This window comes from Trachemys scripta, chromosome 1, assembly GCF_013100865.1.
Source record: "Trachemys scripta elegans isolate TJP31775 chromosome 1, CAS_Tse_1.0, whole genome shotgun sequence".
NCBI classification, from domain to species: Eukaryota; Metazoa; Chordata; order Testudines; family Emydidae; genus Trachemys; species Trachemys scripta.
Genome location: NC_048298.1, coordinates 54,254,978 through 54,275,520, shown reverse-complemented (window position 1 = coordinate 54,275,520; position 20,543 = coordinate 54,254,978). Strand labels below are relative to the sequence as shown.

At 41.9% G+C, this 20,543-nt stretch overlaps 1 protein-coding gene across 3 annotated transcripts in view; it reads right to left on the bottom strand.

Annotated features, from left to right (window-relative positions):
• The window catches only part of TMEM117 (transmembrane protein 117), a 345,104-nt gene that overhangs the window by 319,696 nt on the left and 4,865 nt on the right, over positions 1 to 20,543 (bottom strand). Inside the window, exon 1 of one of the 3 annotated variants that reach the window (XM_034769918.1) lies at positions 8,246 to 8,332. The exons of the other annotated variants lie outside the window; for them this stretch is intronic. The gene's annotated coding sequence lies outside the window, so the exon portion shown is untranslated. Of the gene's footprint in view, positions 1 to 8,245; positions 8,333 to 20,543 lie in introns of those variants that run through there. 3 annotated transcript variants of the gene reach the window in all.

Below are 20,543 nucleotides of genomic sequence, written 5' to 3'. Positions count from 1 at the left end.
CCTCCCCAGGGAACCTCCAACCCCCTATCCCAACCTTGCCTCAGTGGCTACTGTGAGTCACCATCTAGCCCCCATTCACTGGGACAGACTGCAGACTGTAAAGGCCACTCATCAGCGGTAAGGGGGGTTTGGACCTGCTGCCTCTGCCTACCCTTGGGCTGCCCCTCTGCAACCCCAGTACCCTTTCCGGCCTTTAACAAGAGCTGCAGCTTGGGGGGTTTCTAGGCCAGAGCTCCCCAGCTCCTCTTGCCTTCCCCCAGCCCTGCTCCAGTGTCAGTACCCTGCTTAGCTCCTAGCAGCCAGGCCCATCCCTATCTACATCTAGAGAGAGAGAGACTCTGTGTGCTCCTGGCCCACTGCCCTCTTACAAGGGCCAGCTGGGCCCTGATTGGGGCATGGCCGCATCTGTGGCTGGTTCCCCAATCAGCAGAGGCTTTCTTCACAGCCGCAGCCCTCTCCAGGGCTGTTTTAAGCCTTTTAAGGCAGGAGCGAGTGACCACCCCGCTACAAGCGTTATACTGAAAGCAGAGAGTCAAATATATCCCACTCTAACATAAATGCCATTATACCTAGACATACCATTACTGAGAAACTGCAATATCTAGGCACTGTGGGAAGGCAGAGGCCTCGTCTACACAGCAAGTTAGTGTGCAGCAAGCCAGGGTGTGAATCTACAGCTGTCAGAGTCGCCAGGTGGGCTGGCTAAGGCAGGAGCAGATGCTGGCTAGCATGGACACAGGCACAGGCTAGAGCAGCAGCAGGAGCAGGAGCAGGAGTAAGGCCTGGCTGGAGCAGAAGTAGGAGCTGGAGTGAGAGCAGACTGCTGAAACTACTGGCAATGGGAATGCTTCCAGATGGATCACAGGAAGTGGCGTTGAGCAGACTAGAGGGACTGCTTCCCTGAAGAGCCTATACACCAGCCTTGGAAACACCCAGATGTGTCCTCGCCTATGAATTGGCTGAACCCTGGCTGAATGGCACAGGACGTATCACAAGACCTGCAGGTAATTGCCTCTGATGACTCATCACATTTTGGATCAAGGATGGCTCATCAGGCTTAAGCAGGCTAGGGTTCAAAGTTAAATCAGGATTAGGCAAGCTCAGAGATATCATAACAGCATATCAATTTGTCACATGGACCTCACTACGGGGCACTGAAAGTTCCATAGTACACTTTGGGAGCCTGTCAAAGTGCTCTACTGAAGTTCTAGGATACATCTACATGGGGATAAAAGACCCGTGGCACAGCCATGGCTGGCCCAGGTCAGCTGACTCCCATTCATGGGGCTCGGATTCTGGGGCTAAAAATTGCTATATAGACATTCCAGCGCAGGCTCCACCCCAAGGTTCCAGACTGAGCCTAAATGTCTACACAGCAATTTTTCAGCCCCATAGCCCAAGCCCGAGTCAGCTGACCCAGGCCAGCCATATCCACTGTGTAGATGTACCTCCCTAGTACACAGTAGCAGTGTCCACTTAATGAGTTCGTGCATGGCAAGCTAGTGTGCTGTAGATTCAAACAACGGATTGCCATGTACTAACTCAACATCTAGACAAGCCCTTAATGTCACCGTCTGAGTTATCATAGAATCACAGAATATCAGGGTTGGAAGGGACCTCAGGAGGTCATCTAGTCCAACCCCCTGCTCAAAACAGGACCAATCCCCAACTAAATCATCCCAGCCAGGGCTTGGTCAAGCCTGACCTTAAAAACCTCTAAGGAAGGAGATTCCACCACCTCCCTAGGTAACCCATGCCAGTGCTTCACCACCCTCCTAGTGAAAAGGTTTTTCCTAATATCCAACCTAAACCTCCCCCACTGCAAGTTGAGACCATTACTCCTTGTTCTGTCATCTGCTACCACAGAGAACAGTCTAGATCCATCCTCTTTGGAACCCCCCCTTCAGATAGTTGAAAGCAGCTATCAAATCCCCCCTCATTCTTCTCTTCTGGAGACTAAACAATCCCAGTTCCCTCAGCCTCTCCTCATGAGTCATGTGCTCCAGCCCCTGATTCATTTTTGTTGCCCTCCACTGGCCTTTTCCAAGTTTTTCACATCCTTCTTGTAGTGTGGGGCCCAAAACTGGACACAGTACTCCAGATGAGGCCTCACCAATGTCAAATAGAGGGGAATGATCACATCCCTCGATCTGCTGGCAATGCCCCTACCTATACAGCCCAAAATGCCATTAGCCTTCTTGGCAACAAGGGCACACTGTTGACTCATATCCAGCTTCTCTTCCACTGTCCTAGGTCCTTTTCTGCAGAACTACTGCCTAGCCATTCGGTCCCTAGTCTGTAGTAGTGCATGGGATTCTTCTGTCCTAAGTGCAGGACTCTGCACTTGTCTTTGTTGAACCTCATCAGATTTCTTTTGGTCCAAACCTCTAATTTGTCTAGGTTCCTCTGTATCCTATCCCTACTCTCCAGTGTATCTACCACTCCTCCCAGTGTAGTGTCATCTGCAAACTTGCTGAGGGTGCAGTCCGCACCATCCTCTAGATCAGGGGTAGGCAACCTATGGCACACGTGCCAAAGGCGGCATACGAGCTGATTTTCAGTGGCACTCACACTGCCCGGGTCCTGGCCACCGGTCCGAGGGAATCTGCATTTTAATTTAATTTTAAATGAATCTTCTTAAATATTTTTAAAACCTTATTTACTTTACATACAACTTTAGTTTAGTTATATATTATAGACTTATAATATAGGAGAAAGAGACCTTCTAAAAACGTTAAAATGTATTACTGGCACGCGAAACCTTAAATTAGAGTGAATAAATGAAGACTCGGCACACCACTTCTGAAAGGTTGCTGACCCCTGCTCTAGATCATTAATGAAGATATTGAACAAAACTGGCCCCGGGACAGACCCTTGTGGCATTCCACTTGATACCGGCTGCCAACTAGACATGGAGCCATTGATCACTACCCGTTGAGCCCGATGAACTAGCCAGCTTTCTATTCACCTTATAGTCCATTTATCCAGCCCATACTTCTTTAACTTGCCAGCAAGAATACTGTGGGAGACCGTATCAAAAGCTTTGCTAAAGTCAAGAAATAACACATCCAGTGCTTTCCCCTCATCCACAGACCCAGTTATCTCGTCATAGAAGGCAACTACGTTAGTCAGGCATGACCTGCCCTTGGTGAATCCATGCTAACTGTTCCTGATCACTTTCCTCTCCTCTAAATGTTTCAGAATTATGGTGAGGAGACAAGTTTAACTCTGAATTTCTTTGCTTTGGTCGATTTACGGTAGACTTGTAATGTCCTTTTAAACATAAGGTTTGTATTTACTGTTGTTAGTATTACATCAGGATGACACAACTGTGCTGAATCAATTCAAAAGAAAACAGTGAAAATAGATATTGATTTCTCGTAATGCTTTAGAACAATTTTCAGTAAGGAAACAAACAGCTGAAAAATCTGCTTTAGCAGCTGAAACAGCAACTGTGTTTCTTGCTGAAGTGCAGATTGTTGAGCTCAGCAGATGTGATTACATTCCAGATTATAAAATGTTCAATGAGTTACTTGGGTGAATAAATTTCTCCTCTCTCTAGATAACTTCAATGTATAGAAAATTATGTTCGTTAGAAGGCACCTAGGGAATGTGTGGTGATATGCTTTCATTGTCTTTTTTTTTTTTTAAGTTTCGAAATTTCAAAGAAACTACATATGTTGGAACTACAACATATTTAAAATTATCCTTTGGCCTTCTGTACTCCCAAACGAATGCAAGATCCTTCTTCATTCTACTTCTCAGCATAAATTGTTTCAGAACTCCATCCAAGGCAGTAATTAGTAAGTGAGTTTTTTTTCCAGTACCTCACAGAAAAAGAGTTTAACTGGAATCCAGATTCTTCCCAGGTGACATTTCTGCCTTGAAAAAAAATAGCTCCAGTATAATATTCAGTGTTGTTGTGGCCATTTTGGCCACAGGATATTAGACAGACAAGGTGGGTGGGTAAGGTAATATATGAAGAAGTGCTCTGTGTAACCTCAAAAGCTTGTCACTCTCACCAACAGAAATTGGTCCAATAAAAAATATTACCTCATCCACCTTTCTTGTTTCTTTAGCTCCAGTACAGTACATATCCAAGGTAATACCAACATTAACCTCTGGTGGACAGTGCTGTGATTTCTTTGTTTAAATACTAAATTAATGGTTGGTTTCAGAGTAGCAGCCGTGTTAGTCTGTATCTGCAAAAAGAACAGGAGTACTTGTGGCACCTTAGAGACTAACGAATTTATTAGAGCATAAGCGTTAGTGGACTACAGCCCACTTCTTCGGATGCATGAGGTTATCAAACTAAATGTTGCAAACCATTTATTCATTGAATAGGGTCATTCTGCTCTTTGATAGTTGCTCACAAACTGATCACGATTTATGAAAGTGTTATTTATAACTCTTTGACAAATAATTTTTTACAAATGTATTTGAGTCTATGGGTTTTCCCAAATTGTTCACAACATTTACAGGAAATGTATTGGCCCAGATTCTCTTCACCTGAACTGGCTTCTTTACGCTGGTTGGACAGTGCAAAGAAGTGGAGTCTGGACAAAATTATTCCAGAGAGGGGAGCTCTCAGCTGGCATAAATCCAGGGTACCGAGCTCCTATGCAATAGAGGGCATGTCAGAGATAGGGGGTAGGGTTTCAGGGACAAAAAGGGGCTGCAATGCAGCTGTGCTCTGTCAGTTCTCAGCTTTCCCACGATGTCTTGGGGAACCTTAGTGGACCAACATAAATAGAAAAATCTTTAACCTCTTTTACATTACAGTTTAAAAGAACAAAGATGATAAAGATCTTGGCAGCAAACTTAAAGGAAGGGAAAATGCAGCCAGCACTTACAAATCCACTAAAAAAATCTGCCTTTTATATGCTTTTGTAAATTATTAGACTTTCCTTCAGAATAATTTCTAGTGGTAGCAAAATTCTGGAGGCAAGGGCCTCCTATCATGAAAGACCTGCCCCTAGTTCACTCAAGTCTCACGCTCTAGAGATACACACTAGTGCACCCAACAGTAAACAGTGAGGAAAGCTTAAAAAGCAATTGGAAAGACATGCTGCATCGCTGTCCTCATTATCTCCTGTAGTTATCACACACAGTATCCATAGGATTCTTACAGATCACTATTCTAAGATTACTACATAGCAGCTCCACTTTCCCCCCTCCTGCCGCCAGTACCCTTTTCTTTCTGACTGTGTCCCAAGGAACAAGGACTCCAAGGAATCCTTCTTTAGGGTATGTTCTCTACTCTATATTCATTGATCCTAATGAAAGAATATGAACCTCTCATCTCTTGCAACTTATCTAACATGCACATCTATCAGATCACGTGTGTATTTGTGAGGTTCTGTGATTGCAACATATGCTCCTGTAGTTGAAAATTTGATCCATTCATACGAGTTTGTTCATAGTGATGGATTAGTGAATGAATTGAGCACACAGACAGACTGATAATGACCCAGTCAAAGATTATGCTTTAAAAAGAAAGATGCATGTTTTTTTTTATTTCTATCTTCCTCTGCTCTGTCATTTACATGTTCCAGATCATTGAGGTCCAATCTGATAAATTCAATCTACATTTAATCATAGCTTGACACTAGTTAGGAGCCAAGTTATCCCTTGTCTTTTGTCTAACTTTCCCCTACATCTCACATAGTCATGGGCTTTTATCATCCATAATAAACACATACAAAGTCTTTTGTGCTTTGCCATCCAAAAGGAAACATGCTGCGGCTGTACACTACAGGATTATGTTCCTTTGGTTGGTTGCCTATTTATCATGTTTTGGACACTAGAGCTCAATACCTCAATTATTTTGGGGAAGTTCTGTGGCCTGTGTTATATAAGGAGTCATACTAGATGATCACAATGGACTCTTCTGCCCCTGGAATCTATGAATTCCTTTATGTCTTAGTTGGTTATATATTCACTTAGTGCCTTTGGGTTGTTGTGATATTCTGAAAATTCTTAACTGATTTCCCAAGTGCCCCACAGCAATAACATCTGAGCAGCCCCAAATACAGTATTATCCTTGATGTATCTTTCAAGAAAAGCGTGATTATACTCAGAGAACCCTGCTGTACCAAGGTTAATACTATCTGATAGGAGGGACTTCATGCAGCAACAGAATGGCACTTTCAATATGCTCAAGGCTGATCATTTAAACCAGTTTTTCCCACACCCATGTCCTACTGAAACTAGCATAACACCTTATAAAGGGGCATAGTCATGTCTGCTTGTTGGCGGCAGGCACTAAAGTGGATGCAACTAGTTAACCAAGTCCTCCACCCAGTGGCTGGACTTACTATGTGCAACCTGAATATTACCGCAGCTAAGCCTCAAACCAGGACCTTGTAGGTTAGTCAACAATACTTCTAACAAAGGAACCTGAACTAGGAGCTGTGCTAAGTTTGTCTCAGGTTGTTGATTACCTTACAGACACCATGCTATCCCTATTCTTAGGCCAGGAGGTACTGCAGGCAGCAAAAATATCAGCTATTTCAATAAATGTGTTTAATGATTCCACACCAGAAAACAGTGGGATATTTGTATGGGCTTCCCCTTATTTTGGGTATATGCCAGACTTGAACTGAAGCCCCTTAAAGATTATTTTAAAAGTTTCCTTAGCAAAAAATGTGTAGTTCTGGACTTTGATATGTAAGGATTGTAACAGGGTGGCTTGCCCCTTTAAGGGCTCTAGGCCAGGGGCCAACCAAGCCTAGTTATTTAGTAGAGATACCTGCACAGCAGGGCCGTCCCTAGCTATTCTGGGGCCCTATGCAGCCCCCCCCCCGAGGGGCGTGTGGGACCCCACACCTCCGCGGCACCCAGGCCTCTGCAGGGGGGCAGGCCCTAGGCCTCCAGTGTGGGGGGCGGAGCTGGTTTGGGGGGGAACCACCCCCCAGCACTCACCAGCGGCGTGGCTGGGGCCGAGTCTGCACTTCCCACCGCCGGTGAGTGCAGGTCCGGCCATCTGCAGAGCTCAGGGGAGTGAGGGTGGGGCTCTGCAGGGGCTGGAACAGCACACAGCCGTGCAGGGCACCAGGAAATTTGGTGCCCCAAATTTCCTGGTGCCCTACGCAGTTGTGTACTTTGTGTATGGGTAAGGACGGCCCTGTGCACAGGGATCAGTGGACTCCCCTATAAAGAGCAACAGAAGGCTGCTGAGAAGGGTGGTAGAATTGCTTTATTTCCCAGTTCACCAATGCCTTCAACTTTGTGACTGTGGAGACTGATTGCTCATGCTCAGACCCCACAGTTACAAAGCCGAAGGCCTCAGTGAAATTGGGAAATAATCTCTGTAGCTTCCTGCTGCTCTTTATAGGCGAATGAGATGATCCCTGCTCAGGTGTGCCTACTTAGGCCTCGTCTACACTAGGAATTTACGTCAGCATCCACATCCCTGAGAGAGGTAGTTATACCGACCTAACCCCCAGTGTAGACAGCTCTAGGTCAACGGAAGAATTCTTTACTCTCGGGAAGGTGAATCAGTGTCTTCACTGAAGTGCTACAACAACACAACTGTACCACTGTAGCGTTTTAAGTGTAGACAATCCCTTAGTATCTAGGGTTGGTTGGCCCCAGGCCTATAGCCCTTAGAGGGGCAAGCCACCCTGCTAAAAGAATTAAATGTTCACAGAAGTAGAAAGAGGAATTACAGTTAAGTCTCTTTTGACTCTCTGCAAAAATGGCCCTGTAGATAATTTTTTTCAAGAAAATTCATATTTATACTGAACAAATTCATAGGAGCCCAGGTCTCCAAGTGACTCTCAAAAATTCATGCAAGAAGTTCCCATTAAAGTACATAGCCTCCCCTCAGAAAAGGAGGCTTCAGACACATTAATCAATCATACTAGAGAACCCCTGCATCTTATTTACATATGCATCTTCACCAAGGTTGTCAACCTTCAGACTGCTGTCAAAGATGTATTTTGTATGTACAAACGGAGAATATAAATTCCTGTTAAGAAGTAAACAATCAAAACCTTTTTATGTAAAGGCCTCTGTAGGCAAATGGATTTCTAAGCAGGTTTATTTTGCAGTATGTTGCCTATAAAATAAACTAGCTCAAGAAAATTACTATATTCAGAAAGTTAATTTATCTGCAAAGTAGGCTAGAAGGGAATTCATCCCCGGGAGAGGGAGCAATTTGTGTTAGTTAATACTGACCCACTGGACCAAATAAGAAACAATTTTATAGGCTCCTAAGGAATTTTTTGAAGCCACAACTCACCATAACCAGAGAGCTGCAAGATGTGGGGCCAGGTCCTCAATGGAGCTATGATGATACACACCAGCTGAAGATCTGGCCCTCAATAGTCTAACACAAGAGAAACAGGAGGTTAATCAAGGTTTTGACATGGAAATACTGGACTCCTTTTAGGAGAAGGGGAGAAATGACAAACAAATTCAGTTTTGGATAAGATTTTCATAGAGCAAGACCCAAGTTTTGCATGTGTTCTTGTGCCTACTTTTGTGAAGCTGTGTGATCATATAAGATATTTGTATATGCAAAATGGGAACGTGAATGCCTAAATATCTATTTGCATCTGGAGAGCTCTGTTTTGCATGCACAATTGTGGAAAACACAGACATAGATGAAGATGTACAAATGTGTATTCAAAAATGTACCCAAATCTCAGGGCTAAGATAATGAATACATTCCCCTTAAAATTTACTTTGTATTAAAGTTAGACATAATTTAGTGATGTGTTCGCAGCATGGAATTATTTTTGCAGCATTTAACAATATTCATTAAAATAAGCAGAAGACATTATGTTTTAGCATACATTTGATTCTATGCCTTACAAAGAATGAAGATGGATAAGCATTCCATGCAAAAGAACAAAATTAGAGCTGGCTGAGAAACAGAATTTCCCTCCCATGACAAATTTCAAGTTTATGGAATATTTTTTTCATACCAAATCAGGAAAAAGCCAAAAACTCAAAATGCTTTGTGGAACTGAAATTCCACAACATTTTGTTTTGGAAACACCAAAAAGTTCCAACAGCAGGAAAGTTTTGGTGTTTCCAAAACAAAATATTCTTCCCAGACTCACAGCAGCCCATTCAGTGGGTTACTTCGTTTCACAGGCTCCCAGTCTCCCCTCTCCATGACCTGCTAAGCTGGCCAACCCCCAGGCTCCCCACCCAGCAAGCTGGGGAGGTGGCCCATCTGCTAAGTATTTCACTCAGGGAGCTGGGGAGCCCGGAGAGCCTAGTAGCCAGGCAGCTCACTTGCCCATCAGGCTGGCAGCCAGCCGGGTAGCCTGGGAACTTTACACCCCTTTTAGAAGGGATGCTGCAGCTGCTCTGAATCCAATTGTCACATATTAGACACTGGTACTTTTTTAAACTGATGTGAAAAGGGAAGTTACTTTGTAGAGACACACTAGAATGGTAGCCTCCATTTCCTGCACTAAAAACAGGCTTTTTTAGCATGTTTGCAATCCATTGGTATCTTCTCTGGAAAGGTCATTCATGCAACACACTAGAAACCTACTGACACCGCTCACCTCCATCTGTCCAGCTGCACCTTTTTTTTTTTTTTTTTTTTTGCAGAGAATCACTGAACGTTTCCATATCAAAAGCTAAGAAGTGTGTCAGTTTTTTGTTTGTTTAATTTTAAGAGGTCTTCAAAAATAAATTGCTGCAAAACAGCAAATATGATCATCAGACAAGATGGGTGAGGTAATATATTTTATTGGACCAACTTCTGTTTGTAAGAGAGGCAAGCTTTCAAATTCCTCCTCAGGTCTGTATTTCTCTCACCAACAGAAGTTGGTACAGTAAAATATATTACCTCACCCTGTGACCTTATCTCTCAGAGCTGCATGCAAATGTGATCGATTACATTCTCTCCACTAGTCAGGCTCTGGTTTTCTTTCCCTATGATTTTAAGGAATTATCCATTTACCAACACAAATATTGAGAGGAAATAAAATCATTACTATTCTAGTTTTTCTCCATCATATGTAAGTGTATCACTTACACTTCAGCTTAGCTATTTTAAAGACCAGAAATTTATTATTTAACTAACTGTAATTTTCAGCAAGTCCCACTAGAAGATGCTCCTCTATTGGAAGACAACTAATTCTGTTCTCTCAACTTAATATAAACCTTATATCTCTTTATGTAACATGATGTATCATTTATATCTAATAACCACACTGATCACAGACTTTGTTAAACCATAGGCATAAAACCCTGAACTTGCAAATGTTCAATATTAGGAACTCCAGTGCAGTACCATGTGTGGTGTGAGCAGTTAGACACCCAATGCCAGTGACAGATCCTTAGCTGAAGTATGCTGAAGTCAATGAAGCTATGGCAATTTCTACCAGTTGAGGATCTGCCCCCTATTGCTTTAGGAGAGGGCTAGAGCATGATCTCCTATCGTAAAAGTCCCTCCCTTTATTAAGTTCCCCCTATAACATATGCTGGTCTTTACTGGTGACTGGAGGACCACGAACTCTACAAATTCAACCCAACTCCACATTTCATTTTCTGTACAGTAATTCCTCACTTAACATTGTAGTTATGTTCCTGAAAAATGCGACTTTAAGCAAAATGATGTTAAGCGAATCTAATTTCCCCATAAGAATTAATGTAAGTGGGGGAGGGTTAGGTTCCAGGGAAATTTTTTTCACCAGACAAAAAACTATATAATATATACACACACACACACAGTATAAGTTTCAAACAAACAATTTAATACTGTACACAGCAATGATGATTGTGAAGCTTGGTTGAGGTGGTGAAGTCAGAGGGTGGAAGAGGGTGAGATATTTCCCAGGGAATGCCTTACTGCTAAATGATGAACTAGCATTCGGCTGAGCCCTCAAGGATTAACACATTATTGTTAATGTAACCTCACACTCTACAAGGCAGCACGAATGGAGGGAGGGGAGACAGTATGGCAGACAGAGACACACACCCTGTGAGTGGGAGAGAGATGCGCATTGCCCCTTTAAGTACACTGGCATTACTCTAAGTATATTGCCTTTAAAAAGATCAGGAAGTTGAGACAGCAGCTGCGGCCAGCAAGCTCTCTCCATCCTGAGCCCTGTCCTGTCCCCATCCTGCTCTATATGGAGAAGGGGTAAGCGGGGGGCAGGAGAAGGGGGGAGGGGGACACCCTACATTAGCCCCTCTCATCCCCCCTCCCCTGCACAGCAAGCAGGAGGCTCCCAGGAGCAGCTCCAAGGCAGGGGGCAGGAGCAGCACATGGCAGTGGGAGGAGGGACAGCTGAACTGCTGGCAATGGTAGCCTGCTGGGTGGCTACTGCACAGGGAACTTAGGGGAGCGGGGAGCTCATGGGGGGGTTGCCGCTCCACCCTGGTTCCCTAATTGATCAGCAATATAACAACCAAACAACGTTAACCGGGACGACTTTAAGTGAGGAGTTACTGTATAGTTTTAAAACTGTTTTTACTTAATATAAAGAATTCAAAATAAAACCCAAATCATTTAAAACTATTTACATTAACATCTTCTTAAAGCTCTTGAGCCAAAACTTTTTGTCCTGGCCTCACCTCTACTAATCCTTTCGCTTTGTGATAAATATTGAAGTTTTGTTGCTACTAAGTTTTATTTCACCAGGTTTTTTTTCCTTGGACTTTTGGCTTTCCCTTTTCCTCCTGTCCCTTGACCGTCTCAGTACTCTCTTTGTCTCTGTACTGCCCTTTTCCTGCTCCTTGGCTTTACTTTGTTTGTATTTCTTTAAGTTGCTTTTTACATTCTCTAGCTCTGGGTTCCCCATAGTGTCTGGTTCACAATCTTCTTGATCAAATTGAGCATCCTCTTCCACTTCATAAGGTTTGCCAACTGCAAGTCTACATCTGAATAGCTCTCACTATATCCATGCACGATGTCATCCCTCTGTCTGTGGAATAAGAGTTCATTTTGCCTGCCTTCTGCAACAGACTGTAAGTTCTTCTGCAAATTAGGCATCTTTCAAGTCATAGTAGCACCAATAGTTTGTGTGGAGCCTAATTTGAATCCAGTCAGTGAACTAACTTGTTTTCATCTGCAATAAGCTCCAGGCTTGATCTAGTTTGCGTGGCATCAGAGTCTCTACATTTGTGGGCTTATCTGTTAAATTTGCTGATAAATCCAGCACAGGTTTATGATTACAATCGTCACTGAACTGCTCCTCTGAACTGACGTGGCAGCAAAGGAGTCAGAACTTCATTCTGATCAGTATCACACTCCGACATCTGCAGCTCTATAGTCACATCTGTTGGACACGTCTCTTTCTCTGGCTCTTTTTCACGCTCTCATTACTGCCATGAAGCTCTGTTGCCAGGTCTGCTGTAGAAATTTTCTCTTTGTGGGATATTTTTCCACCATTCTCAGCACATCTGCAATAAGACTGAGAGCTTTGTAGCCTTCCCTGGTTTGATCTCCTCTTTCCTTTCTTTCTGGTTTTCCTCTATTAAATTCTTCTCTCACAAAGTCTTTATGAAAACTCTATTTTTGTAGGTCAAAGATTTTGCCATAATCTTCGTGTCCCCAACTGTTACTTTTATTCTACGTAGTTCCCACCTGCTATGCAAGTGTCTCCCCATGTTCTTCCTTTTTCTTTGCATCTACCATTTATTTTTTATTAATGTCTTGGGACAGCTCTGGATTCTTAGTGAAATAAACGAGCGTTTTCTTTACTTTTTCATACTAATTCTATTGATTTTCAGTGAGGCCTGATATTTGCAGAATATCAACTTCCTTTTTCCCCCGTGATGAATATGGGTAAATTGGTATTCCTCACTCTTCACAAGTCCTGATTCCACCTGGAAATTGTTCAGCATGGTGTATCCATTTTATCCAGGGTGATTCAACAACAAAATTAAAGCATGGGTGGAGCGGCAGGGTGGAGAATCAGAGGAGCCATTAGCTCCATTATCCTGGTACTTCTCCAGGCTCTTTCTTTATTTTGCTTTTGTCCCTTTTAGGGCACTTTGCGCTCTGACTCTCTCTGTGTCCCTGTGGAGATGGCCCCTCTCTTTCTTCTTATAGGGCTCCTTGCTATAGCTCCAATGGAGTTCATTTTTTTCTGACTGTCATTTTCCTAGTCTCCACTCTCATCTTCTCCGGATTGGAACTTTTCCTGCCCTCTCATCCCCTCTTAGAGTCTTATCTACTCATTCATTTTTCTTTCTCTTTTCAGCCCCAAGCCTGCTCTGAACCTGCTCCAGTGTTTGGGGCTGAGGGACGCAAACTCTCCCCAAGAGTTTTTACTGACTCTTGCTTTTTCTTTTACCTCTCTCTCTCTCTCTCTCTCTCTCTCTCTCTGGAGGTAGCTTTTGACACTCTTGACACTGTGTACAGTGAGGCTACAGTGTGAGTAGAGACACACTAAAATTCAACTGCTGAAGTACAGAATGACCTCCTGCCTGGAATGGAAGTCCCTCACTTTATGAAGTTCAATATCTCCTGTTCATTTCTGGTAAGGGAGGATCAAGAACTCTGCAAGTTCAATTCCATGCCATGAGCTGTGCACTGCAGATGAAATCCTCCTCAGCAGACGTAAGTCAAAGCTGCTCCAGAATTTGATCCTGCATATTTTACTATTGTAATAAGTTATATATGTGTATATATTAATCCCATTTATGTGGCTAAATCCATGGAAGAAGCAAGGGCCACTATGCATTTAATATTATCCAAATATAAGATTCTGTACTTGATACTTCTTTGATGAGATTAGTGTAAGAACCTAACTAGCACAGAATAGAATCAATGAATTGAAGCACATGCTTAAGTGCTTTTCCTGAATAGGGATCTTTTCCTAAACTGGAGCCTAATACAGATAAAATAGATACTTTAAGTAAGGATGAATAGTCAAGAATAGTCAAATACAGTTTGGTAGGTTAAAGAGACATTTTCAGGTACTTTAGTCCCAAAATGTGGCCTATTTAAAAAATTATATATAATTAAATCTAATATACACAGAACTTATTTCAGAACTCACAAATGGTCCTTAACATTCTATCTCAAACACTGAGGAACATTCATATTTACTAATATCAGATTTGCTTTCTGTTCCTCAAAAAAGTTCAATAAGTTACACGTTCAAGAGTGTCAACATTGCAAATCATGGCCCATATTTCTCTTCTCACTTCTATGCAACCACATTGGCTTGAAGAGATGTCTGAGGCAGCAGGCTGGGAAAGTGTTTTTTCTGATCACTTGTCCACCGGCAGCTAGAATTTTTTGTCTAATAACCAAGCCGGTTGTCCCAAATTTCAGGCCTTGATCTTAGTGCCTCATGTAAATTAAAATGAAATGTTGTTGCTGCTATGATTGTCTGGAGATGTTTCTCTGCATTCTGCTTTTTCTGTCTAAGACGGTTGTGTCAAGATTTGTCACTTTTATTCTCCATGGAATGTGTATGACTTTCCCTGGCTTTATAGGGTTAATTTTCTCTTTCTTGTAATATAAATAAAAATGTGTTTATATTAAATTATTTATATTAAAGCACATTAAATCAGTGCTCCAGGATATGCACTGGCTATCTCTTAGTTACCACGTGAGCTGCGACTTAAAAAACTTTAAAATGGCTGCCGATTTGAGAGATCATGCCATATCATTGCAGCTGTGATTAGTAGAAGCTCCCTATCTGGATCCCACTCAATTTAAAAGAGAGGAAGCCCTCAGTGGAGGCGCCTGCAGCTTTTCAACTAATAGCCACTTTGCTCTGAAACACTTCTGGTCTTTTAAGCCCATGGCAAAGCATATCTATTTTCTAAGTCTGTTGGGGCAGGAAGGAGTCAGTGAGGCTTGTGAGAGCATAAGGATGCTTGTGGGAACCTTTTATTGGAGATTGATTTTTGTTGGGAATGGGGGAGGGATGTAAAAAAGATTGGTGTTACCAGCTAGCTTTATTATTTGTCTTCATAACCTTTGTTAAAGGTACCTAGAGATTTGTCAATATTTTTATAAATCAGAATAATAACCAACTACAAATCTGTGCCACACAAACTAGCTATGTACTTCAACACAACCCAGTTCAACACTTAATCTGAACCTTTAGAACACATCCATTTCTGATCACTCCATTTGACTGGAAATCAAGGTTGTACGTGTATGGAAGTGAAGGCAAAAGGTATGTGTATTACGAGTGATACCTGTAGGTGGGATAATGGGAAAAGTGAAATTGTGGTTGCAGTGGTCAGGTGAGGACTAAGCTAGGTATTTCCTGGATTTTGTTCAGTTTATGCAGTTCAGTGACCTTATTTGGTTTTCAATAAGTTTTTGTCTGGTGGATGTAAATAAAGTTGTGTCAGCTTTTTCCTTTTAAATCTGCTTTCAGGCGTTTGACAATGAGCCATAAAAATAGCAAAATAACACTGCATTGCACTTCTATCATTTTCATCCAAGGAGTTCAAGCACTTTACAAATGTCAAGTCTGATTTTTGCTTGCACAGGTCTATATGACTCTGCAAGATGAAATTCTGTTCTAGGCAGGTCATTATACCGCCCCCATCAACTGTGGTATCCAAGCACCTAGGCAGTGGAGCACCGGTTAAACCTCTCAACCCTCCTGTAAGGTAGGTAAGGGACACATACAGGAATTCATTCTACTGAGCACTAGAATGCAGCCATCTCTTGAGCAGAACACAGCAGAGTGTAATAGGGCACAACAGTACTACACAGCACCTTAGGAACCCACATGAAGAACGGTAGAGCAAAGTGAGGCTACAGTGGGAATTTAGGTTAACAAAATGTCAGTGTGTTTACAAAAAGAGCCATGGGTTCATCATCTGTTGTCATGGATTACAAGTAGCTGATGCAATGTTTATTAAAACACTCAGGCCCTGCTTTGCCATTGCCCTGGGGCCCCTTTGGGCCAGCGATGCTGACACAAAGAGTCTGTAAATCAGCTGTCTTGCCCCTTGCACTGAAAATGAGAGACATTTCCTAAAATCTGAAATGAGGCTGTGACTCCTCTCCCAGTCCACCCCTCAACACAGGAATCATCATTGGGCACATGACCCCTGCCCCAAAAAAGGCTCCACCTCTTCTGAGGAAAGAGCCCTGAGCCTCAGCTCTGCTCCTCTAGCTTCCACTTGTTGGTCAGGAGAACACTTCATGCTGTAACTCTGACACACCACTAAATAGTAAGTGCTATCCGCCTTTCTCTCTCCCCTCCCACCATACAGATAATGGAAGCAGGGCTTATTTATTTTCTGGTTTCTAACCTTCAGGGTATGCTGGCCTCATGCAACCATGAGGGCTAGAATTTTTATTGATTGACTGGTGGATTTTTAATGAGAGCTGGGATTCTTGTGCAAGCTTCTGATTCCAGCAGCTGGGCTCCATTCTATGCATCTGATGAAGTGGGCTGTAGCCCACAAAAGCTTATGCTCAAATAAATTTGTTAGTCTCTAAGGTGCCACAAGTACTCCTGTTCTTTTTGCAGATACAGACTAAAACGGCTGCTACTCTGAAACCTGTTATGTATGAGTTGTTTTCAGTCAATGTATATGTTGTCACTAGATGCTGATCTGTATTTAAGGGCAAAGCATCCTTCATTAATGAATAATTTGACACTGGTAGCTTTTCTAGGAGACTCTCACTATTGCTTTAGAAAGTGAGAGATATGACTCCTATGGAATTAGATGCTTAAGGGGAGTTTAAAGGAAAGAGGAGGATTTTTGGAGGAATTTTGAGATGCTGGTGCATCCCTCCTACTTAGGCCTGGTCCCCACTAACCCCCCACTTCGGACTATGGTACGCAAATTCAGCTACGTTAATAACGTAGCTGAATTCGAAGTACCTTAGTCCGAACTTACCGCGGGTCCAGATGCGGCAGGGAGGCTCCCCCGTCGATGCCGCGTACTCCTCTCGCTGAGCTGGAGTACCGGCGTCGACGGCGAGCACTTCCGGGATCGATCCGGGATCCATTTATCGCGTCTAAACCAGACGCGATAACTCGATCCCAGAACATCGATTGCCTGCCGCCGGACCCTCCGGTAAGTGTAGACGTACCCTTAAACCTCTATAATTAACTGCAAATATAACATAGCATCGAGTTGATTTAATGACTAATCTAAAGCCCACTGAAGGCTGTGGATCAAGCCCTAAGAAAGGAAGAGGTAAAAATGTCACTTTGCCTTTCTAAATGGAAAAGAAGAAGAAACAGTTAGGAAACCTACTTCCTTTTTATTTATATTTAGAAGGGCATTTATGTCCTCAGAGGAGAATGGTGCCCAGATTAGTTTCAAGCCAACATCTGATATTGGCTATCAGTCAATGCTGGAAACCGATGAACCTGCATTCATGATCAGTGGCTGGTTGTCAGTTTTTCAAGTATTTTGATGATGCTGGCTTTTGAAAACTCACTCACATTCACTTGTGCGATGAAAGGGAGAGATAATTATTATTAGTTAATTTTTAGATTGTTCCTATTGGCAAGTAAGGACCAAACTAATGTTGTTTCATCTAATGCTAAGTGACACACTGAAAGGGGAAAGTTAGTGGTGAAGTAGTTGAGCTAGACCTTGAGTTGAATGTTTTTAATGACATTCACTAAGTGATTGGCACTGACATTTATACTGAATGGGCTACTGAGGACAGTATTTTTCACCTGCTCATTACCAAATGTGTCGGTTCCTATTTGACTGGAATCATCAAGTAGAAATTAAAAATCTGCAATGAAGTTGCTGGCTATTTACAGCTACAAATCTCCTGGTAATATCTGATATACTGCTGACAGCAAATGAAGAACATGCTTTGCCTATCAACTTTTATGTTAACACTCACCTTGACATTTCGAAATACTCACTCATCAGGGGTCGAATATTTCATGAACTTATCCCAGGTTATAAGTTTTCTTTATGTTGAGCTGCTAAAGATCTATATTTCTTCCAAGAGTAGAGTCGTTAGTACTCAGGCCTTGCTGCCTTGGCTAAATTCAGTTCTGCCTAGCTAACTTCCCTCTGCAATCTGCATATAATAGTCATGTCATTTCCTAAATTGTTGCATACTCTATCTCTACACTGTTAAAAAAGATGCCATGTTTTACTCACAGGTGACTACATTTCAGTGGTAGACTGCTATATATGTATATATATATATATATATATATATATATATATATACACACACACATATATGTATATATATATATAGTTTGTAAAGCACTTTGGCTCCTCCAAGATAAAGAGGAGCTATATAAATGCAAGATACTTAAAAAAAAGTCAGATATTTTCAGAGAATAGGTCTTGCTACTGGAAAGCCTTGACTTCAATGGGAGTTTTGTCTGAATTAGTAACCATGGGATTGGTCTCTAATTGGCACTCTTGAACACACATTTGTCTGTTTTGAAGGTGCAACTATCATCATAGGACCATAGAAAGATACAATTCCTAAAGTAAGGTTTGTCTTGATCCAATTTTATTTGGCACTCATTCCAATGTTCAGACTCAAATGTATCATTTTAATTCTAAACAACTGTGAATTTCAGGTCTCCATATTGTAGAGTAGGAGCCATTAAAAACTCAACATTTGCTTGCCTGAGGAAATGATTGCACATAGTATGATGGTGCCTCCTGTTTTAAATAGGAGATAGCTGGCCCAAGCTGCTTGCACCCTAACTAAAATACTCAGCATTGGCTCTCTCTCCACCCCATTTAGAAAGGAGCTAAAAAAAGTGGAAAGCTCTGGGCACACTGGCTAGCCAGTAAGCAGAACTCAGTCTCTGTAATAACCAATTTTTAATCAGTGTTTTAATCTTTCTTTTATGGTTCCAGCTGAGCAACTATAAATATGCTTGTGGGTAAATTTGTTAGATTGTGAATATTTCATTAAATGTTAGTGAGCGTGCATGAGATGAGAATTATGACAAAGGACACCACAACATTCATATGAGGGACTGAAAACATTTTTCCTGTTTTGACAGATATTGCCCATTTTCAGGTGTATTCCTCATTTTACGTACAGGGACTCTTTCTCAAACAAGTAGAATCTACTAAAATGGAAGAAGCTTTAAGTTCATATGTTGTGCCATGTTTACTTAGTTGTTCTGTAACATATTACACTAGAGACCACACTTTGGGCCAAATCTCTCCCACTAATTCAAAAGGATTTTGGCTCAAGTTAAGACTCCAAGACTTGTCCTTACAAGATGCAAGAATTCCAGGATGTGAGCTGATAAAGTTGAGCCCAACTTGAATAATATGTAAATTTTCCACTTTGCTGGGTGTTGTGCTGTTTTTTGGACAATGGCCCAAAGTAATTTGATGTACATGTACAAGAGGTGATTCAGGTTTATTATTTTTGTAGGCAGTGTTTGGGGCTTTTTAGATACAGAATGCCATTTAGTGGGATCAGTTTGTAAATTGTTTCTGCTTTTTTATCAAGGCAGATGACAAATCAGCAAGCTTGAGGAAATCCCTAGAGTGAGTGCACAGCAGGCACCGTCTTCTCCCCACCCTTGAGTAACTGTCATTCTTTGTTCCATTCTGAGAGACAGGTACATATTTTTAAATGTTCCTCTCCTGGTGCTTCCTTATTAATTTATGAACTTTCAATTTCAAATACAAAATTAAATGCATGGAAAAATACTATACTTCACCAAATACCAAGATACTTAGGCATAAATCAAGAAGAATATAATGGTGTTAACAGCCAAAAGGCACACTTAAAATTCAATTTACTCCTAATCAAATGCAATAAGGACACGCAGAACAATTCTAGATAAAGACTGTTTTCCTTGGAGATATTCATCAAATAAAATAGGGACTTGCTGGACTGAGAAAACTGAACAGGAGAAAATTTTAGTCATTATTTATTTTACTCCTTATGCAGGTTATCGCATGCTTTACCTTTAAGTCATCAGAACAAAGTGGGGAAAACCCTTGCAGAGCTTCCTGTTCAAAGGCTGCACTGCATGTTACTATGTAGTAAAGCTTTTCACGGATGTCCTTTTTACAGTCAAGATATCCACTTGTTAACATTATTTCACACACTTTAATAAGAACACATCAAGAGGAGAATACACCCCTTTATCTCTCCATGAATTCAGGAAAATGGGATGTCTAAACTTCGCTCCCATCTCTCCCACTGTGTGTAAAAGCCTAGCATGCTTCAACCAAATTGCACTACATTTATAATGTATGGCAACAGTCTTTGCTGAACTGCTATAAAATTTGGATATATGGTATGATATTCAGATGGACACTTTGTTCTAGCTCCCTCACTGCCCAACTCCATCTATAAGTTAAGCAGAAAAGTCAAATTAACCAGATGTGGACTTGACCAGCAGGAGAGAGCAGGGGGAGGAGAAAGAAAAGTCTTTTCACTCCCCTCCATCTGAAGTGAGCTGAGCTGCACAGAGAAACTATTTATTCTCAGGTTTCAGAGTGGTTATTCTCAGTTGCACTTTGCAGCTTCTCCCTCAACCAAGATCTTACACACAGGGAAACTCACTAAGGTTATTCAGCTTCCCTTCTGCAGGAAGCTCTGAACAGGCTCCTAGGGGTAACAGATCATAGTTCTCTTTTGCAAACAGAATACCAAAAAATAGAAAATG